Raw genomic sequence first — 21,991 nt, forward strand, 5'->3', positions numbered from 1 at the left:
TTTCACGCTAATCTTAAAACACAAAAGTGGTTTCAGGAATAATTTTAAAAATTGTCTTTAACTTTTTAAAGTTCATTTAAAGACAAGAAAAAGTTCATTTCTAACAATACACCCTGAATCATTACAAGTGATACAGTAGAAGTATAACCGTTTCTATTTTAGAACTGCAGGGAAAGTCTGCTGCTTATAGAAACGACTTATAGTCCCTCAGATCACATGCATTCTTTCAGCCTTTTCTTTCACACCATTCTGCCTTTTTTTGAAATTTTTCTCACTTTTGTACACTAGGCAAATTCATACTCATTTCAAATTTTTTAAAAATTTATTTTTGTTTTTTTTGTGAGTATATAGTAGGTGCACATGTTTATGGAGTACATGAGATGTTTTGATGCAAGAATGCAGTGTGAAATAAGGTATTGGCACACAGACCACCTTTTTGAAACCTTTTTAGATTCCACCTCGTGGATCTAGGCCCTTTTCTGTTCACTTCTGCTTCCTGTGCTCTTTGCGTGCAAGTTTATCTATTCAGAATCAAAGCCATTGATACAGCGTATGGTCTACATTCATGTGACTTGATTATTTCATTGTCTTCAACACAGCTTTTCTTTCTTTTCCTTTTTTAAAATTATTTATTTTTTTGAGATGGAGTCTCACCCTGCCACTCAGGCTGGAGTGTAGTGGCACGATTTCAGCTCACTGCAACCTCTGTCTCCCAGGTTCAAGCTATTCTCCAGCCTCAGTCTCCTGAGTAGCTGGGACTACAGGCATGTCCTGTTTTTATTTTTTTATGGGTACATAGTTGGTGTATATATTTATGGGGTACATGAGATATTTTGATATAGGGATACAATGTGTAATAATCACATCAAGGTAAATGGGGTATACACCACCTCAAGCATTTATCATGTCTTTGTGTTACAAACATTTCAATTATACTCTTTTTGTTATTTCAAAATGTACAATAAATTATTTTTGAATGTAGTCACCCTGTTGTGTTATCAAATACTAGATCTTATTCATTCTATCTAACTATATTTTTGTATCCATTAACCATCCCCACTTCCCCCCTCTCCCACTACCGTTCCCAGCCTCTAGTAGCCATCATTTTCCTTTCTATCTCTATGAGTTTAATTGTTTTAACTTTTAGTTTTCAAAAGTGAGTGAGAACATGCAAAGTTTGTCTTTCTGTGCCTGGCTTATTTCACTTGACGTAGTGACCTCCAGTTCCATCCATGTTGTTGCAAATGACAGGACCTCATTCTTTTTTTTTATGGCAGAATAGTACTTCATTGCATGTATGTACCACATATTCTTTATCCATTCATCTGTTGATGGACACTTAGGTTGCTTCCAGGTCTTGGCTATTGTGAATAACGCTGCAATAAACATGAGAGTGCAGATATCCTTCGACATGCTGATTTCATTTCCTTTGGATAAATACCCAGTAGTAGGATTGCTGGATCATATGGTAGTTCTATTTTAAGGTTTTTGAGAAACCTCTAAATTGTTCTCCATAGTAGTTGTACTAATTTACATTCCTACCAACAGTATACAAGGTTTCCCTTTTCTCCCCACCTGACCAGCATTCATTATTGCCTGTCTTTCGGATAAAAGCCATTTTAACTGGGGAGAGATAATGTCTTCCTGTATTTTGATTTGCATTTCTCTCCTGATCAGTGATGTCGAACACCTTTTCATATGCCTGTTTGCCATTCATATGTCTTCTTTTGTGAAATGTCTATTTGGATCCTTTGCCTATTTTTTTTTTTTTTTTTTGAGACGGAGTCTCGCTCTCGCCCGGGCTGGAGTGCAATCGCCGGATCTCAGCTCACTGCAAGCTCTGCCTCCCGGGTTTACACCATTCTCCTGCCTCAGCCTCCGGAGTAGCTGGGAATACAGGCGCCCGCCACCTCGCCGGGCTAGTTTTTTGTATTTTTCAGTAGAGACGGGGGTTTCACCGTGTTAGCCAGGATGGTCTCGATCTCCTGACCTCGTGATCCGCCCGTCTCGGCCTCCCAAAGTGCTGGGATTACAGGCTTGAGCCACCGCACCCGGCCTTTTGCCTATTTTTTTAATGTGATTATTAGATTTTCCCCTATAGAGTTGTTTGATATTCTGGTTACTACTCCTTTGTCAGATGAATAGTTTGCAAGTATTTTCTCCGTCATTGTCTTCAACACAACTTTACTATTTCATGAGGCTCTTTTTTGAGGAAGATACAAGTTGTGAATAATTTTATTTTTTACTCCAAGGATTTACAGAGAGTCTTGTCAACTTAATAGAGTGCATCAGTGAACAGTTTACAAAGGACTCTTTGAACCCTTTTCTTCAAAATTCTTGCACTACTGTGTTCACCAATCCTAAACTATGATCCTTACTCAATTCTAATCAGGCCTCTATATTGAAAGATCTGCTTAAAACCAGAATTAAAAGTCTCATTAAAGATCTTGGCCAGGCGCGGTGACTTACACCTGTAATCCCAGCACTTTGGGAGGCCGAGGAGGGTGGATCACCTGAGGTCAGGAGTTTGAGACCAGCCTGGCCAACATGGTGAAACCCTGTCTCTACTAAATAAATATAAAAAAATTAGCTAGGCCTGGTGGCACGTGCCTGTAATCCCAGCTACTTGGGAGGCTGAGGCAGGAGAACTGCTTAAACCCAGGAGAGAGAGGTTGTAGTGAGCCGAGATCACCTCACTGCACCCCAGCCTGGACAACAAGAGTGAAATTCCATCTTGGAAAAAAAAAAAAAAAAAAAAAGATCTTGACTTTGCCCTGTCCTCTCTGGGATATTACTAAGGCTCCGTTGACCTACTGTTCTCCCTTACCATGGCGAGCAGTAACTCAGCTTTGTTTTATCAATGCATACTTTGGTGATACTTTGGGGAAACCAGCATTTGACACCATCATAGCCCATGTTACTTTGTCTTGGGCTTGATTGTGTCTCTTTTCCCTGTTTACCACAAACTCTTGAGGATAAGAATTATGTCTTTACCCTCCTGCCTATCCTGGGGTCTTATGTGTAACATAGAACCTAAGAAATAAATATGCATCTCTTGGAAAATGGACTTAGTGAGATGGAGAGGAAGCTCATGTCTTGATACATAGAGAAAGCATACTGCTTGACCAGATTCAAACTTGCTCAGTGTTTTTCCAAGTCCTTTTCAGCCTGAGTTTTAACAATCTTTATGTTTAGCCCCAATCCATCCACCTAACTATATTTCCAACACATTCTCCACTCCCATAAACCGATCTTCCTTAGTGGTCCATGCGCTGATGCACCTACAGGTAACCATGTATTCTGTTTCATGTGCTAGGAATGCCTGATGCTAAACTTTGCACAAAATTTAAGTCAAATTAATTCTTTTTTTTTTTTTTTTTTTTTTTTTTTGAGACAGAGTCTCGCTCTGTCGCCGGGGCTGGAGTGCAGTGGCCGCATCTCAGCTCACTGCAAGCTCCGCCTCCCGGGTTCCCGCCATTCTCCTGCCTCAGCCTCCCGAGTAGCTGGGACTACAGGTGCCCGCCACCTCGCCCGGCTAATTTTTTGTATTTTTAGTAGAGACAGGGTTTCACCGTGTTAGCCAGGATGGTCTCGATCTCCTGACCTCGTGATCCGCCCGTCTCGGCAAATTAATTCTAAATTCTCTAGGTAGTCCTCAACTTTTCCACTACATTTGATTCTCTTTTTACTTTTCATTTTTATAGTACTGGTATAGCCAGAACCTCATTTTTTTTTTGGCACTGATCTCCCATAACTGATATTTATTCAGTTAATTTTGATATTGAATTCGGGTGCAACATCCTCTACTCATCCATTCACTAATTTATTCAACTAATGTTTATAGAAACCCATTATGGCAATCTACTTGATAATACAAGGATTGCAGCAATGATTAAGACAGCATGATCTTGTACATTTTAATTTTTTTTTTTTTTTTTTTTTTTAGTATCCACAAGTTCCTTAGCACATGGACAAGTAAAACATCAATGCTCAGCCAACTCTTTTGGTTATCTGGTTCTCCCTCCAGGCCTTCTACACATTCATCAAAGCTTTCATGGAACCACAGGGAGGCTGGCTCGATATTTTGTACCCAGTTTTATTGAATATTCTATCAACCTTGCTAAAAATAAACTTACTGTAGAGAAACTTAACATCAGTAACCATAGTTGCTGACAACTTTTGATTATCTGGAGTAAGAAATGGTAAACAAAAAGTGAGATTAAATTGGCCTAAAATAGATAAGATGGTATAGGACTTTGAATGTTGACTGGTAAGGGGTGGAGAGAGAAGCAGGAAAGTGCAGGGGGCAGTTAGTAGAACAAACAAAAGCCAAGTTGGCTTCAAATAAAGTGGCTATGTGTCCACAACATTGTCCATAAGGAAAGGGCTGAAGAGAGCACTTTCCTAGCCAACTATGACATGGCATGGGGCTGCTTTGTGGGGATCTCTAGGTGGTGAAAATATTTGTCATCAATGGATAGTTCAGAGTTCCCAAGGTTATGTCGTCTTCGAAGTTGTGTCTGATGTTACAGGTGCACATACTGGCTGCTGGAAGAAGGGGACAGTCAAGGGCGGGAGGAGGAGCTGGCTAGGTTCATTGTTAGAAATCTATCCACATGATAGCAAGTTCAAGGAGGACCCTAGATCCTGTAGGGAAGACAGAATATCATCAGGAGAAGAAAGCATAGTTGCATTCTTTAGCAGGAGTCAATTTGAAGGGAAAATGCTCAGTAAGTATGCCATACCCAAGACTTTCTTGGATTGGGGAAGCAAGACTATTGGCAACCACACAGACATGGTGCTGGTGCATTTATTACCACATATATAGATAGGTTTGGCAGAATCGGCTCCACCTGTGAGTGGCATAGAGGTAGAGTTGCAGGTCAAAGGTTTTTTCATACCCAGGGGAACGCTGAAAGTAATAGGTGAAACTGGGACCAGCAGGCGTTGACATTGTAACAGTTTAGTCCTTTTCCATTTTTTCTCCTTTGACACGACTAGAATAGTTTACATTATTTTGTCTTTCTTCTTCTCATGTGGAAGGTAGAGAAATTAATTAGCTGTGAAATGACTCATGCAGAAACAAAGAACAAATATGAAGGGAAAGCAAGGAAAATAAATATAAATGTATTGGATAGCCAACTCCTGAATATTCAAGGCAAAAACAAAACAAAGAAAGCACAAAAAACCCACAGGCATTGTTTTGAAAATGAAATAGTGTGCTGATGGAAGATCAGGTGGTTTCACCAGAATTTGAATTAGTCTTCTTGTGAGCGAACCCTTCTTCCAACTTACAAATAGAGAATTTAAGGAAAGATAATACACAACGAAGATGAATATGCAGTCATTGAAACAGAAATTATTGGAATAGCGCAGATTGGAGCATTCAGAAGAAAATCTGTATTACAATTCCTCTTTCATTGTATATGAACCTATTAAAACAATTTGCAACTTTCATGTACCAGAATAGCACTCCCTCTCATGAACAGGTATTGGCACTAACTCAATCACATTCGCTATATTAATTTATTTTTCTCTTATATCACTGATTGCCACAGTATATTCACTTTGATTTAAAAAACCAGAACACAATTTTAACAAATAATGTAATTTAAAATAACTATTTATTGAGTCCTATACTAAATTGTATTTTTTCCCATAGAGTATTGCCATATAAAGTTGAATTTTCAAACTTTGCTTCCCATTTCTTCCAGCTTTTTTTCCCCCACTAGGACTTTTCCATTCTTTTATCTGAAAGAAACAATCCCTTTTCAGTTTTCTTATTAAAAACATTTTACCTATAACTGATCAGAGCATAGTCATCCTAAAAGTAGATTTATTCAGAAGACAGATAATAATCCAGTTGCTGAGAAACTAAATGGGTAAATTAGTTCTTAATTCTGATATGCTCTGTTTTAACACACATTATCAATGTCTGAAATTTTTTTTCTGATAGTCATTTATATTGTCCATATCTATACTTTCTGTTTTCTCTTAGGGTAGTCAGGCTCTGCTGAGGTCAAATATAAGGCATTCCCAGAGAGATTATGCTCTGGTTACAAAGCAGAAGACTGGTCATTTCAAATCCTCCCTTCTACTTTTGGCAGATGGCTGTGGGATTGCAAAACTAGTAAGAGCTGTTTGTGACTCAGTTTTTCCAACTCTTAAAAGGGGAATAACGTACCAAAATCCATCTTGCACTTACAGAAATTTGTGGAGAATATGTGAAATAATTGGATAATTTCTGTAAAAATGGTTTCTATGTTTTGTTGAAACTATTCTGTTTTAAAATTTCATATATCCTCAGACAATAAAATGGTGATATCAAAGTGGGCTTGATTACCCAGCTTATTTTTATAAGATAAAAAAACTGCATATCTTACATTTACTATAGGTTTGAAAACAAAACTTTGTTCAAATGAATAATTTTCTGTGGAAAGCACGAAAAAGAGGCTTTTCAAAATGACTACTAAAATAATTATTACCTTTTTGAACTCAACCACAGCATGACCATAGTATAAAATGAAAAAAGAAATGGCAAAAGCAATAATCATTAATAACGCTTCCAATAATAAATCTAACAAAAATATTACTGATGGAAAAAATTGGCTTAGAAAGTACGTGCTTTAGTATTAGTCTCAGTATTATTGCCATTATTATAACAACAGAGCATGCATTAAATTGTAAATCAAGTGTAGTGTATACTTGGGGAAGGGGACATACTGTGAGTGATGCAAAATGATTCTTCTAAGAGCCTTAGGTCGTAACAATGAGCAGGCATTCTACAGAAGCTCAAAGCGGGAGGTGCATCCTGGCTTTCAGTTGTTAGAGGATGACATGGGCTCCCTTTTGAGTTGGCCAACGCTGTGGTATTTTAGAGTATACAAAAGAGCATACATGACTACTGGGTGAGTTTTAGAATGGATTCATCCATATGGAATGGGAATGCATTAGGTGATCTGAAAAAAAAAAAAAAAAATCTCTTCCAGTGTTGACATTCTATGATTCTAGTCTTTTTGGAAAGAAATTCATAGATTTGATCCTTGTACCTCAGGACTGTATACTCTATAGCAGACACAGAGGTACATATGTGGAGGGTTGTTCACCCACAGAACTGGACACATTTTCATCAACGCCTTGGTGATCATGCTGCTTTTAATGATATCAGCAAGACTTGTTTTTATCATGATCTATTGCCACAGGACTGTGTGTACTGTAAATGTGATTGCTGTTTTTACTCTGAGTATAACTCAGGGAGGAAAGAAGTAGCAGCTTTGCCTCTGGTGGTGAGAGGCAGGAAACAAGAGTCAGGGCATTGCCATGGCACAAGTAATAGCCATGCAATCAGTGATCACTCTCTCCTAGTCCTGATTAAACTAAATGCTGATGGGCTGATTAAGGTCCCTTCTAAACTTCCAGGACATCTGCTACCACCAAATGTTAGTGGCTCATAAGCATTATGCAGTAATCGAAAGTAGATAACTGAAACTCTTCTTAATTTTGTAACTGTGAAGAGCAAGTACATTTTATCTTTTAGTTTTGTACCTCCAACCTCTAAAAATCATTAAATGCTTTCTTGGAAGGGGTATTTTTTCACTTACCACCATTATTAGAATAAAAAGTGTGGAGTAATTTATCCATAGATCAGGATCAAGAAATTTGAAAAGTTCTACTCCTTACCTCATGAAGCTGCTAGCACTGCAGACGGACATGGTGGAAGGAGAGTGATTTTAAAGGAAGGCAGATGTTGTTCAAACTCTGTGCCTGCCACTTGCTAAATGAGGGATCTTGATAGAGTTAATTAGCCTTTGGAGTCTTAGTTTCATCACCTATGGAATAAGGACACCAAAACAATTTATAGTGGTTGTTGTTCTGGATACATAGGCAGCAGGAAATAAATGGTGGAGAAGGTCGCATTTGTTGTAGGGATTTGACTATAGACAATTGAGGGATCTTGTTAAAGAGTTTATGCACAGTTACTGCATCTGTGTTGGTTGCTGCAGCTTGCAGTCAGCTTGGTCAGGAAGAAAGATGGAAGAAGATGGATGAGAAGAAAATGGACAAGAAGTAGGAGAGAGTGAGTACAGATTGGAACCTTCAAGGAAGGGCTCGAGCGCTCAAGGATTAAATGGAACTCAGGTGAGGCTCATAGCCTGCAGTCCTCCCACTTCGGTGAGGTGGATGATCCAGCAGTATCTGGAGGAGCTAAAGCCTGGGTGTTGCTTCACTCCAAGGTGAGTCAGCAGATTAGAATGAGCATGAGCTGCAGGAGTGCTGGCAACAGCGTCTGCAGCTCTGCTCCAGCCTTCCGAGTAGCAAGAGAATATGGCATCCATTTCACTTCCACCTTCCATGTCTCATGTAAAATGTCTCCGGTGGCCCAAGTGAATCTAGAACTGTCCAGAGAAAGGGGATTCTTTTCTGGTTAACAGTCCCAGTGAGCTAAGTTAACACAGAACAAAGCCACAATAGGGTAAAGTACCTATTGATATTAAGAATTCCTTCCACCCTTCTTTTCTCTTGATCATCCAGCCTGTTCTCACACCTTGTGTGCAGTTGCCATTCTAATTCCTCCTGGTACTCAAGCATACACAGTGAGATTCTCTCTTCCTCAACATGTCTCTATATCAGCAGTTCTCGACCAAGGTGACTTTGTCCCCCAGGGGACAGTTGGCAATGTCTGGAGATATTTAGGGTTGTCATGACAAGGGAGAGAACACTCCTGTCATCTAGCGGGTAAAGGTCAGGGATGCGAAATGTCCTGTGATGCACAGAACAACCTATAACAAAGAATTATCCAGCTCAAAATGTCAGTGATCCTAAGACTGAGAAACCCTGTTGTGTCTTGACTTGCTCATTTATCTCCATGGTTTCTGAGGAAGAAACATTCACTTCTTTCCTCAAGTCAGTGCCTTCACCTGTTGAAGAAGTCCATTTGCTCGCTTCTCTCTCCATCTACCTCACAGACCAAACAGATTAAAACAATCACATTTGCTTTCCCTTTAGATCTTTTGAAGTTCCATGCACTTGCTAGCCCTTTCTTTAATTACAAACTCTAATCAAAGAATCCAGTGATTACTTGTTTCCTCCATACCCCTGGAGTCTGGTGCCTCTCAGCAAAAACTTCACAGCAAAAATTTTAGATTCATGAGACTCTTATTCTGAAAAAACTTGTGGATTTTTAAAAGGTAAAATTAATGGACTTTTCAGTCAAATTAATTTTATTTCTTATATACATGGTCTTCAAATTCTCTCTCCTATCCCCCTCATGAAGTCATCATGTCAAATTTTTATCCCTAATATTGTAACAAAACTTCTTTTTAATATCTCCAGCGACTTCCAGGTTGCTTAATCCCTTGGTCATTTCCCACTCTTCTTTGTATTCACCTGCTCGTCAGTATTTGGCATCTTTTTTTTTTTTAACTTCTTAATTTTGTTTATTTCAATAGATTTTGGGGAACAGGGAGTGTTTGGTTACATGAATGAGTTCTTCAGTGGTGACTTCTGAGATTTTGGTGCACTCATTACCTGAACAGTGTACACTGTACCCAAGGTGTCGTCTTTTATCCCTCGCCCACCCCCCACCCTTTTCCCCGATTTCCCAAAGTCCAATGTATCATTCTTACACCTTTGTGTTCTCATAGCTTAAGTCCCATATATGAGTGAGAACATATGATGTTTGGTTTTCCATTCCTGAGTTACTTCACTTAAAATAACAGTTTCCAATTCTATCTAGGTTGCTGTGAATGCCATTATTTCATTCCTTTTTATGGCTAAGTAGTATTTCATGGTATATATATACCACTATTTCTTTCTTTTTTTTTTTTTTGAGATGGAATCTCACTCTGTAGCCCAGGCTGGAGTGCAGTGGCCGGATCTCAGCTCACTGCAAGCTCCGCCTCCCGGGTTTATGCCATTCTCCTGCCTCAGCTTCCCGAGTTGCTGGGACTACAGGCGCCTGCTACCTCGCCTGGCTAGTTTTTTGTACTTTTTAGCAGAGATAGGGTTTCACCGTGTTAGCCAGGATGTTCTCGATCTCTTGACCTCGCGATCCGCCCGTTTCGGCCTCCCAAAGTGCTGGGATTACAGGCTTGAGCCACCGCGCCCGGCCCACAAATTCTTTATCCAGTCATTGACTGACAGACATTTGGGCTGGTTCCATAGTTTTGCAATTGCAAATTGTGCTGCTATAAACATGCATGTACAAGTATCTTTTTTGTATAATGACTTCTTTTCCTCTAGGTAGATACCTAATATTGGGATTGCTGGATTAAGCAGTAGATCTACTTTTAGTTCTTTAAGGAATCTCCACACTGTTTTCCACAGTGATTGTAGTAGTTTACATTTCCACCAACAGTGTAAAAGTGTTCCCTTTTCACCACACCCATGCCAACATCTTTTTTTTTTTTTTTTTAATGGCCATTCTTGCAGGAGTGAGGTGGTATTGCATTGTGGTTTTGATTTGCATTTCCCTGGTAATTAGTGATGTTGAACATTTTTCCATATGCTTGTTGGTCATTTGTATATCTTCTTTTGAGAATTGTGTATTCATGTCCTTAGCCCACTTTTTGATGGGGTTGTTTTTTTTTTTTTTTCCCCTGCTGATTTGTTTGAGTTCTTTGTAGATTCTGGATATTAATTCTTTGTCGGAGATATAAATTGTGAAGATTTTCTCCCACTCTGTGGGTTGTCCATTAACTCTGCTGATTGTTTCTTTTGCTCTGCAGAAGCTTTTTAGTTTAATTAAGTCCCATCTATTTGTTTTTGTTGCGTTTGCATTTGGATTCTTGGTCATGAAGTCTTTGCCTAAGCCAATGTCTGGAAGGGTTTTTCTGATGTTATCTTCTAGAATCTTTATGGTTTCAAGTCTTAGACTTAAGTCCCAGCACCATTTGTTGAATAGGGTGTCCTTTCCCCACTTTATGTGCAAGATGGAGCTATCTTGGGTTGATTTTTGTATAATGTGATGAGGATCCAGTTTTATTCTTCTGCACGTGGCTTGCCAATTATTCCAGCACCATTTGTTGAATAGGGTGTCCTTTCTCTACTTTATGTTTTTGTTTGCTTTTTCAAAGATCAGTTAGCTGTAAGTATTTGGGTTTATTTCTGGGTTCTCTACTGTGTTGCATTGGTCTATGTGCCAATTTTTATACCAGTATCATGCTGTTTTGGTGACTATGGCTTTATAGTATAGTTTGAAGTTGGGTAACGTGATGCTTCCAGATTTGTTCTTTTTGCTTAGTCTTGCTTTGCTATGCAGATTCTTTTTTTTCTTGGTTCCATATAAATTTTAGGATTTTTTTCTAGTTCTGTGAAGAATGATGATGGTATTTTGACGGGAATTGAATTGAATTTGTAGATTTCTTTTGGTAGTATGGTCATTTTCGCAGTATTGATTCTACCCATCTATGAATATGAGATGTGTTTCCGTTTGTTTGTGTCATCTGTGATTTCTTTCAGCAGTGTTTTGCAGTTTTCCTTGTAGAGGTCTTTTGCATCCTTGGTTAGGTATATTCCTCAGTACCTTTTTTTTTTTTTTTTGGCAGCTATCGTGAAAGGGGTTGAGTTCTTGATTTGAATCTCAGCTTGATCACTGTTGATGTATAGCAGAGCTTCTGATTTGTGGACATTAATTTTGTATCCTGAAACTTTCATGAATTTGTTTACCAGTTCTGGGAGCTTTTTGGGTGAGTCTTTAGGGTTTTGTAAGTATACTATCATATCATCAGCAAACAGCAAGAGTTTGACTTCCTTTTTACCAGTTTGCATGCCCTTTATTTTTTTCTCTTGTCTGATTATTCTGGCTAGGACTTCCAGTACTATGTTGAATAGAAGTGGTGAATGTGGGCATCCTTGTCTCATTCCAGTTCTCAGAGGGAATGCTTTCAACTTTTCCCCATTCAGTATAATGTTAGCTGTGTTTTTCGTAGATGACTTTTACAACCTTAAAGCATGCCCCTTCTACACTGATTTTGCTGAGGGTTTTAATCATAAAAGGATGCTGGATTTTGTCAAATTCTTTTTCTGCATCTATTGAGATGATCATGTGATTTTTGCTTTTAATTCTGTTTATGTGGTGTATGACATTTATTGGCTTACATATGTTAAACCATCCCTGCATCCCTGATATGAAACTCATTTTATCATGATGGATTATCTTTTTGGTATGCTGTTGGATTCGGTTAGCTAGTATTTTGTTAAGAATTTTTGCATTTATGTTCATTAGGGATATTGGTCTGTAGTTTTCTTTTTTTGTTACGTCTTTCCCTGTTTTGGTATTCGGATGATACTGGCTTCATAGAATGATTTAGGGAGGATTCCCTCTTTGTCTATCTTGTGGAATAGTGTCAGTAGGATTGGTACCAATTCTTTGAATGTCTGATAGAATTTAACTGTGAATCCATCTGGTCCAGGACATTTTTTATTGGCAACTTTAAAATGACCATTTCAATCTCACTGCTTGTTATTGGTCTGTTCAGAGGTACTATATTTTTCTGTTTTAATCTTGGGGGGTCGTATATTTCCAGGAATTCATCCATCTCCTCTAGGTTTTCTAGTTTATGTGTATAAAGGTGTTCATAGTAGCCTGGAATAATCTTTTGTATTTCTGTGGTTTCAGTTGTAATATCTCCCAATTGAGCTTATTTGAAGCTTCTCCCTTCTTTTCTTGATTAATTTTGCTAATGATCTATCAATTTTATTTATCTTTTCAAAGAACCAGCTTTTCGTTTCATTCTTTTTTTTGTATTTTTTTGGTTTCAATATCATTTTGTTCTGCTCTAATCTTTGTTATTTCTTTTCTTCTGCTGGGGTTGGACTTGAATTATTCTTGTTTCTGCAGTTCCTTGAGGTGTGACCTTAGATTGTCTACTTGTGCTCTTTCAGACTTTTTGATGGACGTATTTAATGCTACGAACTTTCCTCTTAGCAACACTTTTGCTGTATCCCAGAGGTTTTGATAGGTTGTGTCACTATTATTGTTCAGTTCAAATAATGTTTAAATTTCCATCTTGATTTCATTGTTGACCCAAAGTTCATTCAGGAACAGGTTATTTAATTTCCATGTGTTTGCATGGTTTTGAGGGTTCCTTTTGGAGTTGATTTCCAATTTTATTTTACTGTGGTCTGAGAGAGTACTTAATATAATTTCAATTTTCTTAAATTTACTGAGACTTGTTTTGTGGCCTATCATATGTTCTATCTTGAAGAATGTTCCATGTGCTGATGAATAGAATGTATATTCTGCAGTTGTTGGGTAGAACATTCTGTAAATATTTGTTAAGTCCATTTGTTGTAGGGCATAGTTTCTTTGTTGTTTCTTTGTTGACTTTCTGTCTTGATGACCTGTCTGGTGTTGTCAGTGGAGTATTGAAGTCCCCCACTATTATTGTGTTGCCATTTATTGCATTTCTTAGGTCTAGTAGTAATTGTTTTATAAATTTGGGAGCTCCAGTGTTAGGTGCATATATATTTAGAACTGCGATATTTTCCTGTTGGACTAGTCCTTTTATCATTATATAATGTCCCTTTTTGTCTTTTTAAACTGCTGTTGCTTTAAAGTTTGATTTTTCTGATATAGGAATAGCTACTCCTGCTTTCTTTTGGTGTCTATTTGCATGGAATATCCTTTTCCACCCCTTTGCCTTAAGTTTATATGAGTCATTATGTGTTACGTGTCTCCTGAAGACAGCAGAAACTTGATTGGTGAATTTTTGTCTATTCTGCCATTCTGTATATTTTAAGTGGAGCATTTAGGCCATTTACATTTAATGTTAGTATTCTATTCATCATGCTATTTGTTGCCTAAATATCTTGTTTTTTTCTTTTTTTTTTTCTGTTGTGTTATTGTTATATAGGTACTGTGATATTTATGCTTTAAGGAGATCCTATTTTGGTGTATTTTGAAGATTTGTTTCAAGATTTAGTGCCACTTTTTAACAGTTCCTGTAGTTCTGGCTTGATAGTGGCAAATTTGTTCAGCATTTGTTTGTCTGGAAAAGACTATATCTTTCCTTCATTTATGAAGCTTAGTTTTGCTGGATACAAAATTCTTGGTTGATAATTGGTTTGTTTAAGGAAGCAAAAATAGGACCCCAGTCCTTTCTAGCTTGTAGGGTTTTTGCTGAGAAATCTGCCATTAATCTGATAGGTTTTCCTTTATAGGTTACCTCTTGCTTTTGCCTCACAGCTCTTCAGATCCTTTCCTTTGTCTTGACTTTAGATAACCTGATGACTATGTGCCTAGGCAATGATGTTTTTATGATGAATTTCCCAGGTGTTCTTTGAGCCTCTTGTATTTGGACGTCTAGGTCTCTAGCAAGGTCAGGAAAGTTTTCCTCGATTATTCCCTCAAATATGTTTTCCACACTTTCAGATTTCTCTTCTTCCTCAGGAACACCAATTATTCTTAGGTTTGGACGTTTAACATAGCCCCAAACTTCTTGGAGGCTTTGTTCATTTTTAAAAATTCTTTTTTTCTTTGTCTTCAATAGATTGGGTTAATTCAAAAGTCTTGTCATTAAGCTCTGAAGTTCTTTCTTCTGCTTGTTTGATTGTATTGCTAAGACTTTCCAATGTGTTTGGCATTTCCCTAAGTGTGTCCTTGATTTCCAGAAGTTGTGATTGTTTTTTATTTATGCATCAATTTCACTGAAGAACCTTCCTTTCATATCCTGTATTACAGTTTTGACTTTTTAAAGTTGGACTTCACCTTTCTCTGGTACCTCCTTGATTAGCTTAATAATTAGCCTTCTGAATTCTTTTTCTGACAATTCAGATTTCATCTCGGTTTGAATCCATTGCTGGTGAGCTGGTATAATCTTTTGGGGGCGTTAAAGGACACTTTTTATTTATTATTATTTCTCCTGGAAACTGTGATTTTGTTTTTGTTTATCTTTTATTTTAGGTTCAAGGGTACATGTACAGCTGTTTAGTTACATGGGTAAACTTGTGTCCTGGAGTTTTGTTGTGCAGACTATTTCATCACCCAGGTATTAAGCCTACTATCTATTAGTTATTTTTCCTGATCCCCTCCAACCAACCTCCACCCTCTGATAGGCCCGAGTGTGTCTTATTCCCCTCTATGTTTCCATGTGTTCTCATCTTTTAGCTCCCACTTATAAGTGAGAACACGCTGTATTTGGGTTTCTGTCCCTGTGTTAATTTGCTAAGAATAACAGCCTCCAGTGCCATCCATGTTCCTTCAAAGGACGTGATCTTGTTCTTTTTCATGGCTGTGTAGTATTCCATGGTGTATATGTACCACATTTTCTTTGTCTAGTCTACCATTTCTGGGCATTTAGGTTGATTCCATGTCTTTCCTATTGTGAATAATGCTGCACTGAACGTACGTGTGCATGTGTCTTTATAACAATTTATATGACTTTGAGTATATACCCAGTAATGAGGTTGCTGGGTTAAATGGTATTTCTGTTTTTATGGCTTTGAGGAATCACCACACTGTTTTCCACAATGGTTGAACTAATTTACATTCCTTCCAACAGTACATAAGCATTTCTTTTTCTTTGCAGCCTTGCTAGCATCTGTTGTTATTATTATTTTTTGACTTTTTAGTATTAGCCACTCTGACTGGTGTGAGGTGGTATCCCATTGTGGTTTTGACAAAGTCTCCACTTTTAACAAATAGAAATATCAATCTTTTCATGATAAAAAATGAACTCCTGTGTGTGTGTTTTTTTCCCCTGTAAACCTATCTCAGGAAGTGTCAGCTCTTTCCTTTCAATTATTCCAACCCCAAACCTTGAGCTAGTCCGCAACCCTTCTCTCTCCCAAACTATATACAATCAATCATAAAATATTATCAGTTTTATCTTCAGTGGACAGAAAGTTTTCTGGCCTTACCCAGGGCCTTCTCTCCAGAGCACACGTTATTAACAATGATCTGCTAATTTTAACATCTTTTGCGGTTGGATAGGCTGAGAATTTCTCAAATCATCTAGTCCTGGCTCTTTTTGCTTAATGATTCTTTCTTCATTTCTCTCTTTCTTCTAGCATTTTAGTGTAAACAACACAAGAAACCAGCCTGCATCTTCAATACTTCACTTAGAAATCTCCTCAGTTAAATACCGAAGTTTATCACTTATAAGTTCTGCTTTCCATACAATGGTAGGTCACAATTCAATGAAGCTCCCTGTCACTATATAACAAAGATCACTTTTCTTTTAATTTCTAATAACACTTTTCTCATATTCTTCTGAGCCCTCTGAGCAGCATCTTTACTGTTCATATTTCTACTAATCTGCTTCTGGCAATATACGCGTTCTCCAAGACAGCAGTCCTCAACCTTTTTGACATCAGGGACTGGTTTTATAGAAGACATTTTTTTTCCCCCCGTGGAATAGGGGTGGTGGATGGTTTTGGGATGAAACTGTTCCACCTCAGATCACCAGACATTAGATCCTCACAAGGAGCACACGACCTAGATCCCTTGCATGCACAGTTCACAATATGGTTTGCACTCCGTGAGAATCTAATGCTGACGCTGATGTGACAGGAGGCAGAGTTCAGGTGGTAATGCTGGCTCACACACTGTTTACCTCCTGCTATGTGCCCTGATTCCTAACAGACCACCAGCTGGTACCGGTCTGCAGCCTGGAGGTGGGGATCCCTGCTCTAAGATGATAGAGGATTTCTCTACTGTGCTTGTCACTTCTTTCTGAGCTCTCACCAATTGTGCCTTTAACGTCCACATTTCTACTAATAGTCTGTTTAAAGCAACTTATCTATCATGTGCCTCAAAAATGCTTCCAGGCTCTGTCCATCACCAAATTCCACAGCCACTTTCACATTTTTAGGTATTTAATACAGCAGCACACCACTTCCTGGTACCAAATCCCCATTTGTTTCTGGTGGCTGCTGTAGTAAGTGACCACAAACCTGGTGACTGAAAACATCAGAAATTTATTCTGTTACAATTCTGGAGCCCAGAGTCTGAAATCAGTATCCTGGGTCAAAATCAAGGTGTCAGCAACGCTGCACTCATCCTGGACTTCCTGGGGGACCTAGGAATAATTTCCTTGTCTCTTCCAGCTTCTAGTGCATACTGGTGTTCCTTGACTTCTGGTTGCATACCTCCAGTCCTTAAGGCTAGGATCTCCAAATATCTCTCTACTTCATCTTTACATCACCTCCTCTCTGTGTAAAATCTCCCTTGGCCTTCCTGTAAAAAAGATACATGTGATTGCATTTAGAGCTCACCTGGATAATCCAGGATCATTTCCCCATCTCAAGATCCTTAACTTGGTCACATAGACAAAGACCCCTTTTTAGCCACATAAGACAGCATTCACAGATTTCAGGAGTTAATGCCTGGATAGCTTTTGAAGGGGCATTATTTAGCCTACTGTAACTTGAATGCCCCTTCAAGACCCGGACTGTGCCTCTGGATGCAACAATCGTAGTGTAACCAGGAAACAGAAACTACCCATGTATTTAAAACCGTAAGACCTCACTCCGTTTATCTCCTTGATTGCCCTATTTTCAGCACAGGCACCCCACAAAGCTGTCACAACTTGTCTTCTAGATGCCACACTCATGATTTTCTATTAATCTCAAATGCATTATTTGGGAAACTCCAATCATTTTGTAAGTGAGCTCAGCATTGTGGAGTTGGGGTTGCGTCAGCAGCATATAACTGGCATTTTAAATGCACTGAACCAAAAGTCGGGAAACTGGGTTTAAGTCTTGCATGTTACTTTTAAGAACTTGAGACCTATGGCCAGTGACTTGGCCTTTCTCACTCTTAGTTAATTCATCTGCAAAATGAATATTAATGCTTATGGAAATTAAAACGAAGTGACTTAGGAGAAAGGCTTTGCTAACTTAAAGTTTTAGTGAAATAACAAATAAGATGAAGATGATATGAATCTTGACCAAGATGGTCTTAATGAGAGAGATTTCTTTCTCTTTCTAGGCCCCTGACCTCGCTTTTCCTAGAGCATTTAATTTAGAAAACTTGCAATCAATTCTTTATCTACCTCTTTGAGATGTAAATCTTCTCCCAGCCTCTTGCCAGTTTTACAATCAAGGATTGTCTTTCTTAAGGATCTGGTAGTCATTCCTTTGAAATGTAATCATCAAGGAAGATAGTAGCCTTATCTTCCAGTCTCTGTGGAGTAGGGGGAGGGTAGGAGCCTAAACTTCAGTGAGAGTCTTGCTCCAGGTTGTAAAACTACCTCTTGTCATGAAGATAAGAGAAAGTTTACTTTTTCTTTGGGTAAGAGGCAGAAGGCCTTATGATATCCCACATCTCAGCTTTTAAAAACTCGCCATGTATTGTTTCAGCGGAGCTGGGTTAGTACTGGTCTCTCTTTCCCATTACAATAGACTTAAGTAAAATCTTCCTTACCTGTTTAACTTTGTCTGATGTAATTTTACTTTGACAATGGTTTCACAGAGTAACCACCACACTTTAATCCCTTCTGTCAAGACTCTCCAATATGAATGTAAAAGTGATATTACTTTCAGAGAAAATTATTGAATACTTTTTCATTTTCATTCCTCCAAATGTATGTCATGTTCATGCTTTGAAGAGCATGAGATCCCCTTTTGCTGGATATGTCCCTTTTCATCATCTCATTTTTATCACTCCCCCGTGTAATACCCTAGTTATGCTTATTTTTCCTTATTTGCAGCTGTTAAATGATAATTTTCAAAAAAAGGGAAAATCATGACTCCCATACAGATATAAGAGAGTTGTTAAAGCTTTTATTTAACTCATTAATTAACGAAGGAACTGAGTAGATGTTTAATAGGTTCAAAAGAGAATCCTAGCTTCTCCACAGAAGGGAGGAAAGTCAATTGACTCAGCAGAGTTTCTACGGACAATAATTATTTTGCATCACTATCAGTTATCTACAGCTTACAGATATGTAAAATATCTTCCATAGAATCATAATTCTGCTTATGTGTAGACAATGTATAGTTTTCCTTTGAAGGGGAAATCTTCCCTTACAGAGCATTAATTCATTTTCTTTTTTACAATATGACACAGAGTTGCAAGATGAAAGTGCTGGAGAACTATTGAAATTCCTCAGAGTTAGGATTTGGGTAACTGTTTTATTTATAGTTAAAAAAAAAAAAGAAAACAAGTTTAAAGTACTTTAATAGAAGGCAGTCAATGAACCTGAGGAAGGATTTAATGAAAGTGCTATTATGTTAAAGGACAATGAGGTTCAGAATCTCAAGACGGAAATAACTTCATTTTTAGTGCTACTGATGTGTAGGGAGGGAGAAAATATCAATTTGATCAGAGTGCACAAGATTTTTTAATATTTGAAATGCAGTTGGCCTGTTGTATATAACCCATGAGCCCTTTGAGCCTCTGAAGAATGATTCTTTTAACAGCTACCTAGGACCGAGATAATGGAGCCAGGTAGCTCTGGGATGAAGCTGCAAGAGCTTGGGCAGGAGGCAGGCTCAAAAGGGACGTTCATGGGTATGGGATAAAAGGGTGTTACACTGTCTAGTGGTTCATTCTGACCTTAAAAGTCCTCAGTGCCAAGTTGCATCAGTGCTGAGTGATCTTTGCTCTCAGTTTAGTGTGCAACATCATGTGGCATAAAGTAGTTATTGTTAAGTGTCCTCACATTTTAGGGACAATAGGAACAACATGCAAATGAACCATGGGTAGTATTCTTGGCCATATACAATTATGGGTATTTAAAATTTTTAGATGCTAATTAAGCCCGAAGTTCTTTGTGAATAGTGCCAATTTGCCTCCAAATAACATGTTACAGAGATAGAATAATTCACCATAAGTGACTGCACCAGCAACAGTGGCTGGCACATATATAGATGCTATTCGATAAATGTGCTTGGTATTGACTGATTGGAAAAGCATCCAAGAAGAGTTTCCATTTTTCTCTGATAAAACACACTTGATGTTCAGTTGTTGACAAAGAAGTGGCTGACTTCAAACAGTGGTGGTGTGGCCTGCTGCTACTGTCGTGCACACTAACTCAACCTTACTTTTCCTTAGAGTTCCTATTACGTTATGTAATCTTTATGTCCTCTGTTCATCTTTGGGGAGCCAAACTATAGGATTCAGGAACACAATGGCAGTGTAAATGCAAATAAATGTGCACATTTAATGAAAAAACTCTAGCTTGGGAAACTTTCTTGCACTCTGTGGTTGGAGAGTTATCTAGAATGTCATCGTCTCCAGACATGTTTGTAATCATAGGTATAATGCATCTTGATTTCCAAGTAATAGGCCTATTGAACTGAACAATATGGGAACAGAACACACTGACCTCTCTGATGACAGAAACTATTAACTACTGTCCTTATAAACCACGGGGCCTCCAGGGTGGTGCTTTCAGAGGTGACACCGCACCACCTGCAGCTCTTCCTCCTCCCCATCTTCCTGCTTCTTTTGAAGGCAAGTAGCTGAATAGGAGAAAACACAATATAAAATACTAAAAAACCCCAGTGAATACAACGTGAAATATTGAAAGAGTATTTTTTTTGAAGATGTAAGTGATTATCTATGTAAATTTGAACCAAAAAGAATAGATAAATTCTTTAGAAAATAGGAACAAATTGGGACACATTTTTTTTAGCCTTTCAAAGTCACTTCAGGAAAGATTTCAAAGGTTTTTTTTGTAACTTTTGCTTTTAATTACGGAAATAATAAATGTCAATTTTAATAGAAAATAAAATTATTTAAAAGAAAACTAAAGTTTCCACCTAGAGAAGAACAATGAGCATAATTTGATATATAATCTTGCACTGCTTTCATGAAATATTTACATATTTATAATTATAAATATTTTGTATATGATGTGTAATAATTTTATAATTTTTTCTGTTGAATCATTTAACAATATTTTTGTAGCCTTTTTTCATTTAGTATATTGATGTTTTATGATATCATAAAATATTTCATTATTGTTTTAGAAGTACAGTTTGCTTCTAAATAAATTATACATGCACATGTGGAATATATATAAATACAGAATAGATATATATTTAATAGGAATACACACATATGTATGTGTGTATATATATATATCTGTCACTGCTTTTTATATTATAGTTCTTCTTCTATTATTACATTTAGTTTCATGTAGATCTATTCTATTAAGAGTAAATATTACAGATAGAATGAAGATACTTTATGTTATAATTCTTCAATATATAGAATTTGTTTTTACTTATTCAAATATGTAATCTTTTTCTACATAACCATCTGAATGCTTGCTTTCATAGAGCATGCATACTACTTTATTCTCAAGCAACCAGAAGTCCTTGAATGTTTTCTGAATAATCTATTTTCCTGTTGTCATCTCAAAACAAACCAGTAGTATTTCTCCCATATATTCGATTATTTTCAATTTTTGTTAGTCATACTCTAGCCTATTTGGAACTTATCATTTATCTGTTATTTAAGAATTACATTTATCGCATTATTTTTTTCAATCTTTTATGTGCTTGATATGGATCTCAGATAATGTGTCTCTCCGTAGTTTCTGCTAGAAAATGTAAGAGGACAACAGCAAGGGGAGTTGATCTATTTATTTCAGGACCTTTAAGAAAGGTAGAAAACACAGCAGTCTGAACTCTGGTTACTAAACCCAACTCCATTCTTCCTGACAGAAAGCTCTTGTACACAGAAAGAAATGTATCTGATGAATCGTAGCTAAGCAGAAATGAGACTTGTGTGTAACAACTATCTGAGGCAGCTCTTAATTAGCCTTTCCTGTTAACAAGTGGTAAGATGAGGCCAGGCATGTGGCACATCCCAGAAATTTGGGAGTCCAAAGTGGGGAGATTGCATGAGCCCAGGAGTTTGAGGCCAGCCTAGACAACATAGTGAAACCCCTATCTCTACAAAAAATGGGAAAAATTAGCCAGCATAGTGGCACATGCCTATAGTCCCAGCTTCTCAGGAAGCTGAGGTGGGAGGATCAGTTGAGCCTGGGAGGTTGAGGCTGCAGTGAGCTGTGATCATGCCGCTGCACTCCAGCCT

At 37.7% G+C, this 21,991-nt stretch overlaps 1 long non-coding RNA gene across 2 annotated transcripts in view; it reads right to left on the bottom strand.

Moving 5' to 3' along the window:
• Nucleotides 1–5,751: 5,751 nt before the first annotated feature.
• Nucleotides 5,752–21,991, bottom strand: part of LOC117088077 — a 28,250-nt gene continuing 12,010 nt past the window's right edge. For both annotated transcript variants that reach the window (XR_004438989.1, XR_004438990.1), the window contains exons 2-4: nucleotides 20,274–20,409; nucleotides 7,681–7,829; nucleotides 5,752–6,959 (exon numbers count right to left, since the gene is read on the bottom strand). This is a non-coding gene — a long non-coding RNA (uncharacterized LOC117088077). The remainder of the gene's footprint in view (nucleotides 6,960–7,680; nucleotides 7,830–20,273; nucleotides 20,410–21,991) is intronic.

Source organism: Trachypithecus francoisi, unplaced genomic scaffold (assembly GCF_009764315.1).
Source record: "Trachypithecus francoisi isolate TF-2019V2 unplaced genomic scaffold, Tfra_2.0 Lachesis_group10, whole genome shotgun sequence".
Classification (NCBI taxonomy): Eukaryota; Metazoa; Chordata; class Mammalia; order Primates; family Cercopithecidae; genus Trachypithecus; species Trachypithecus francoisi.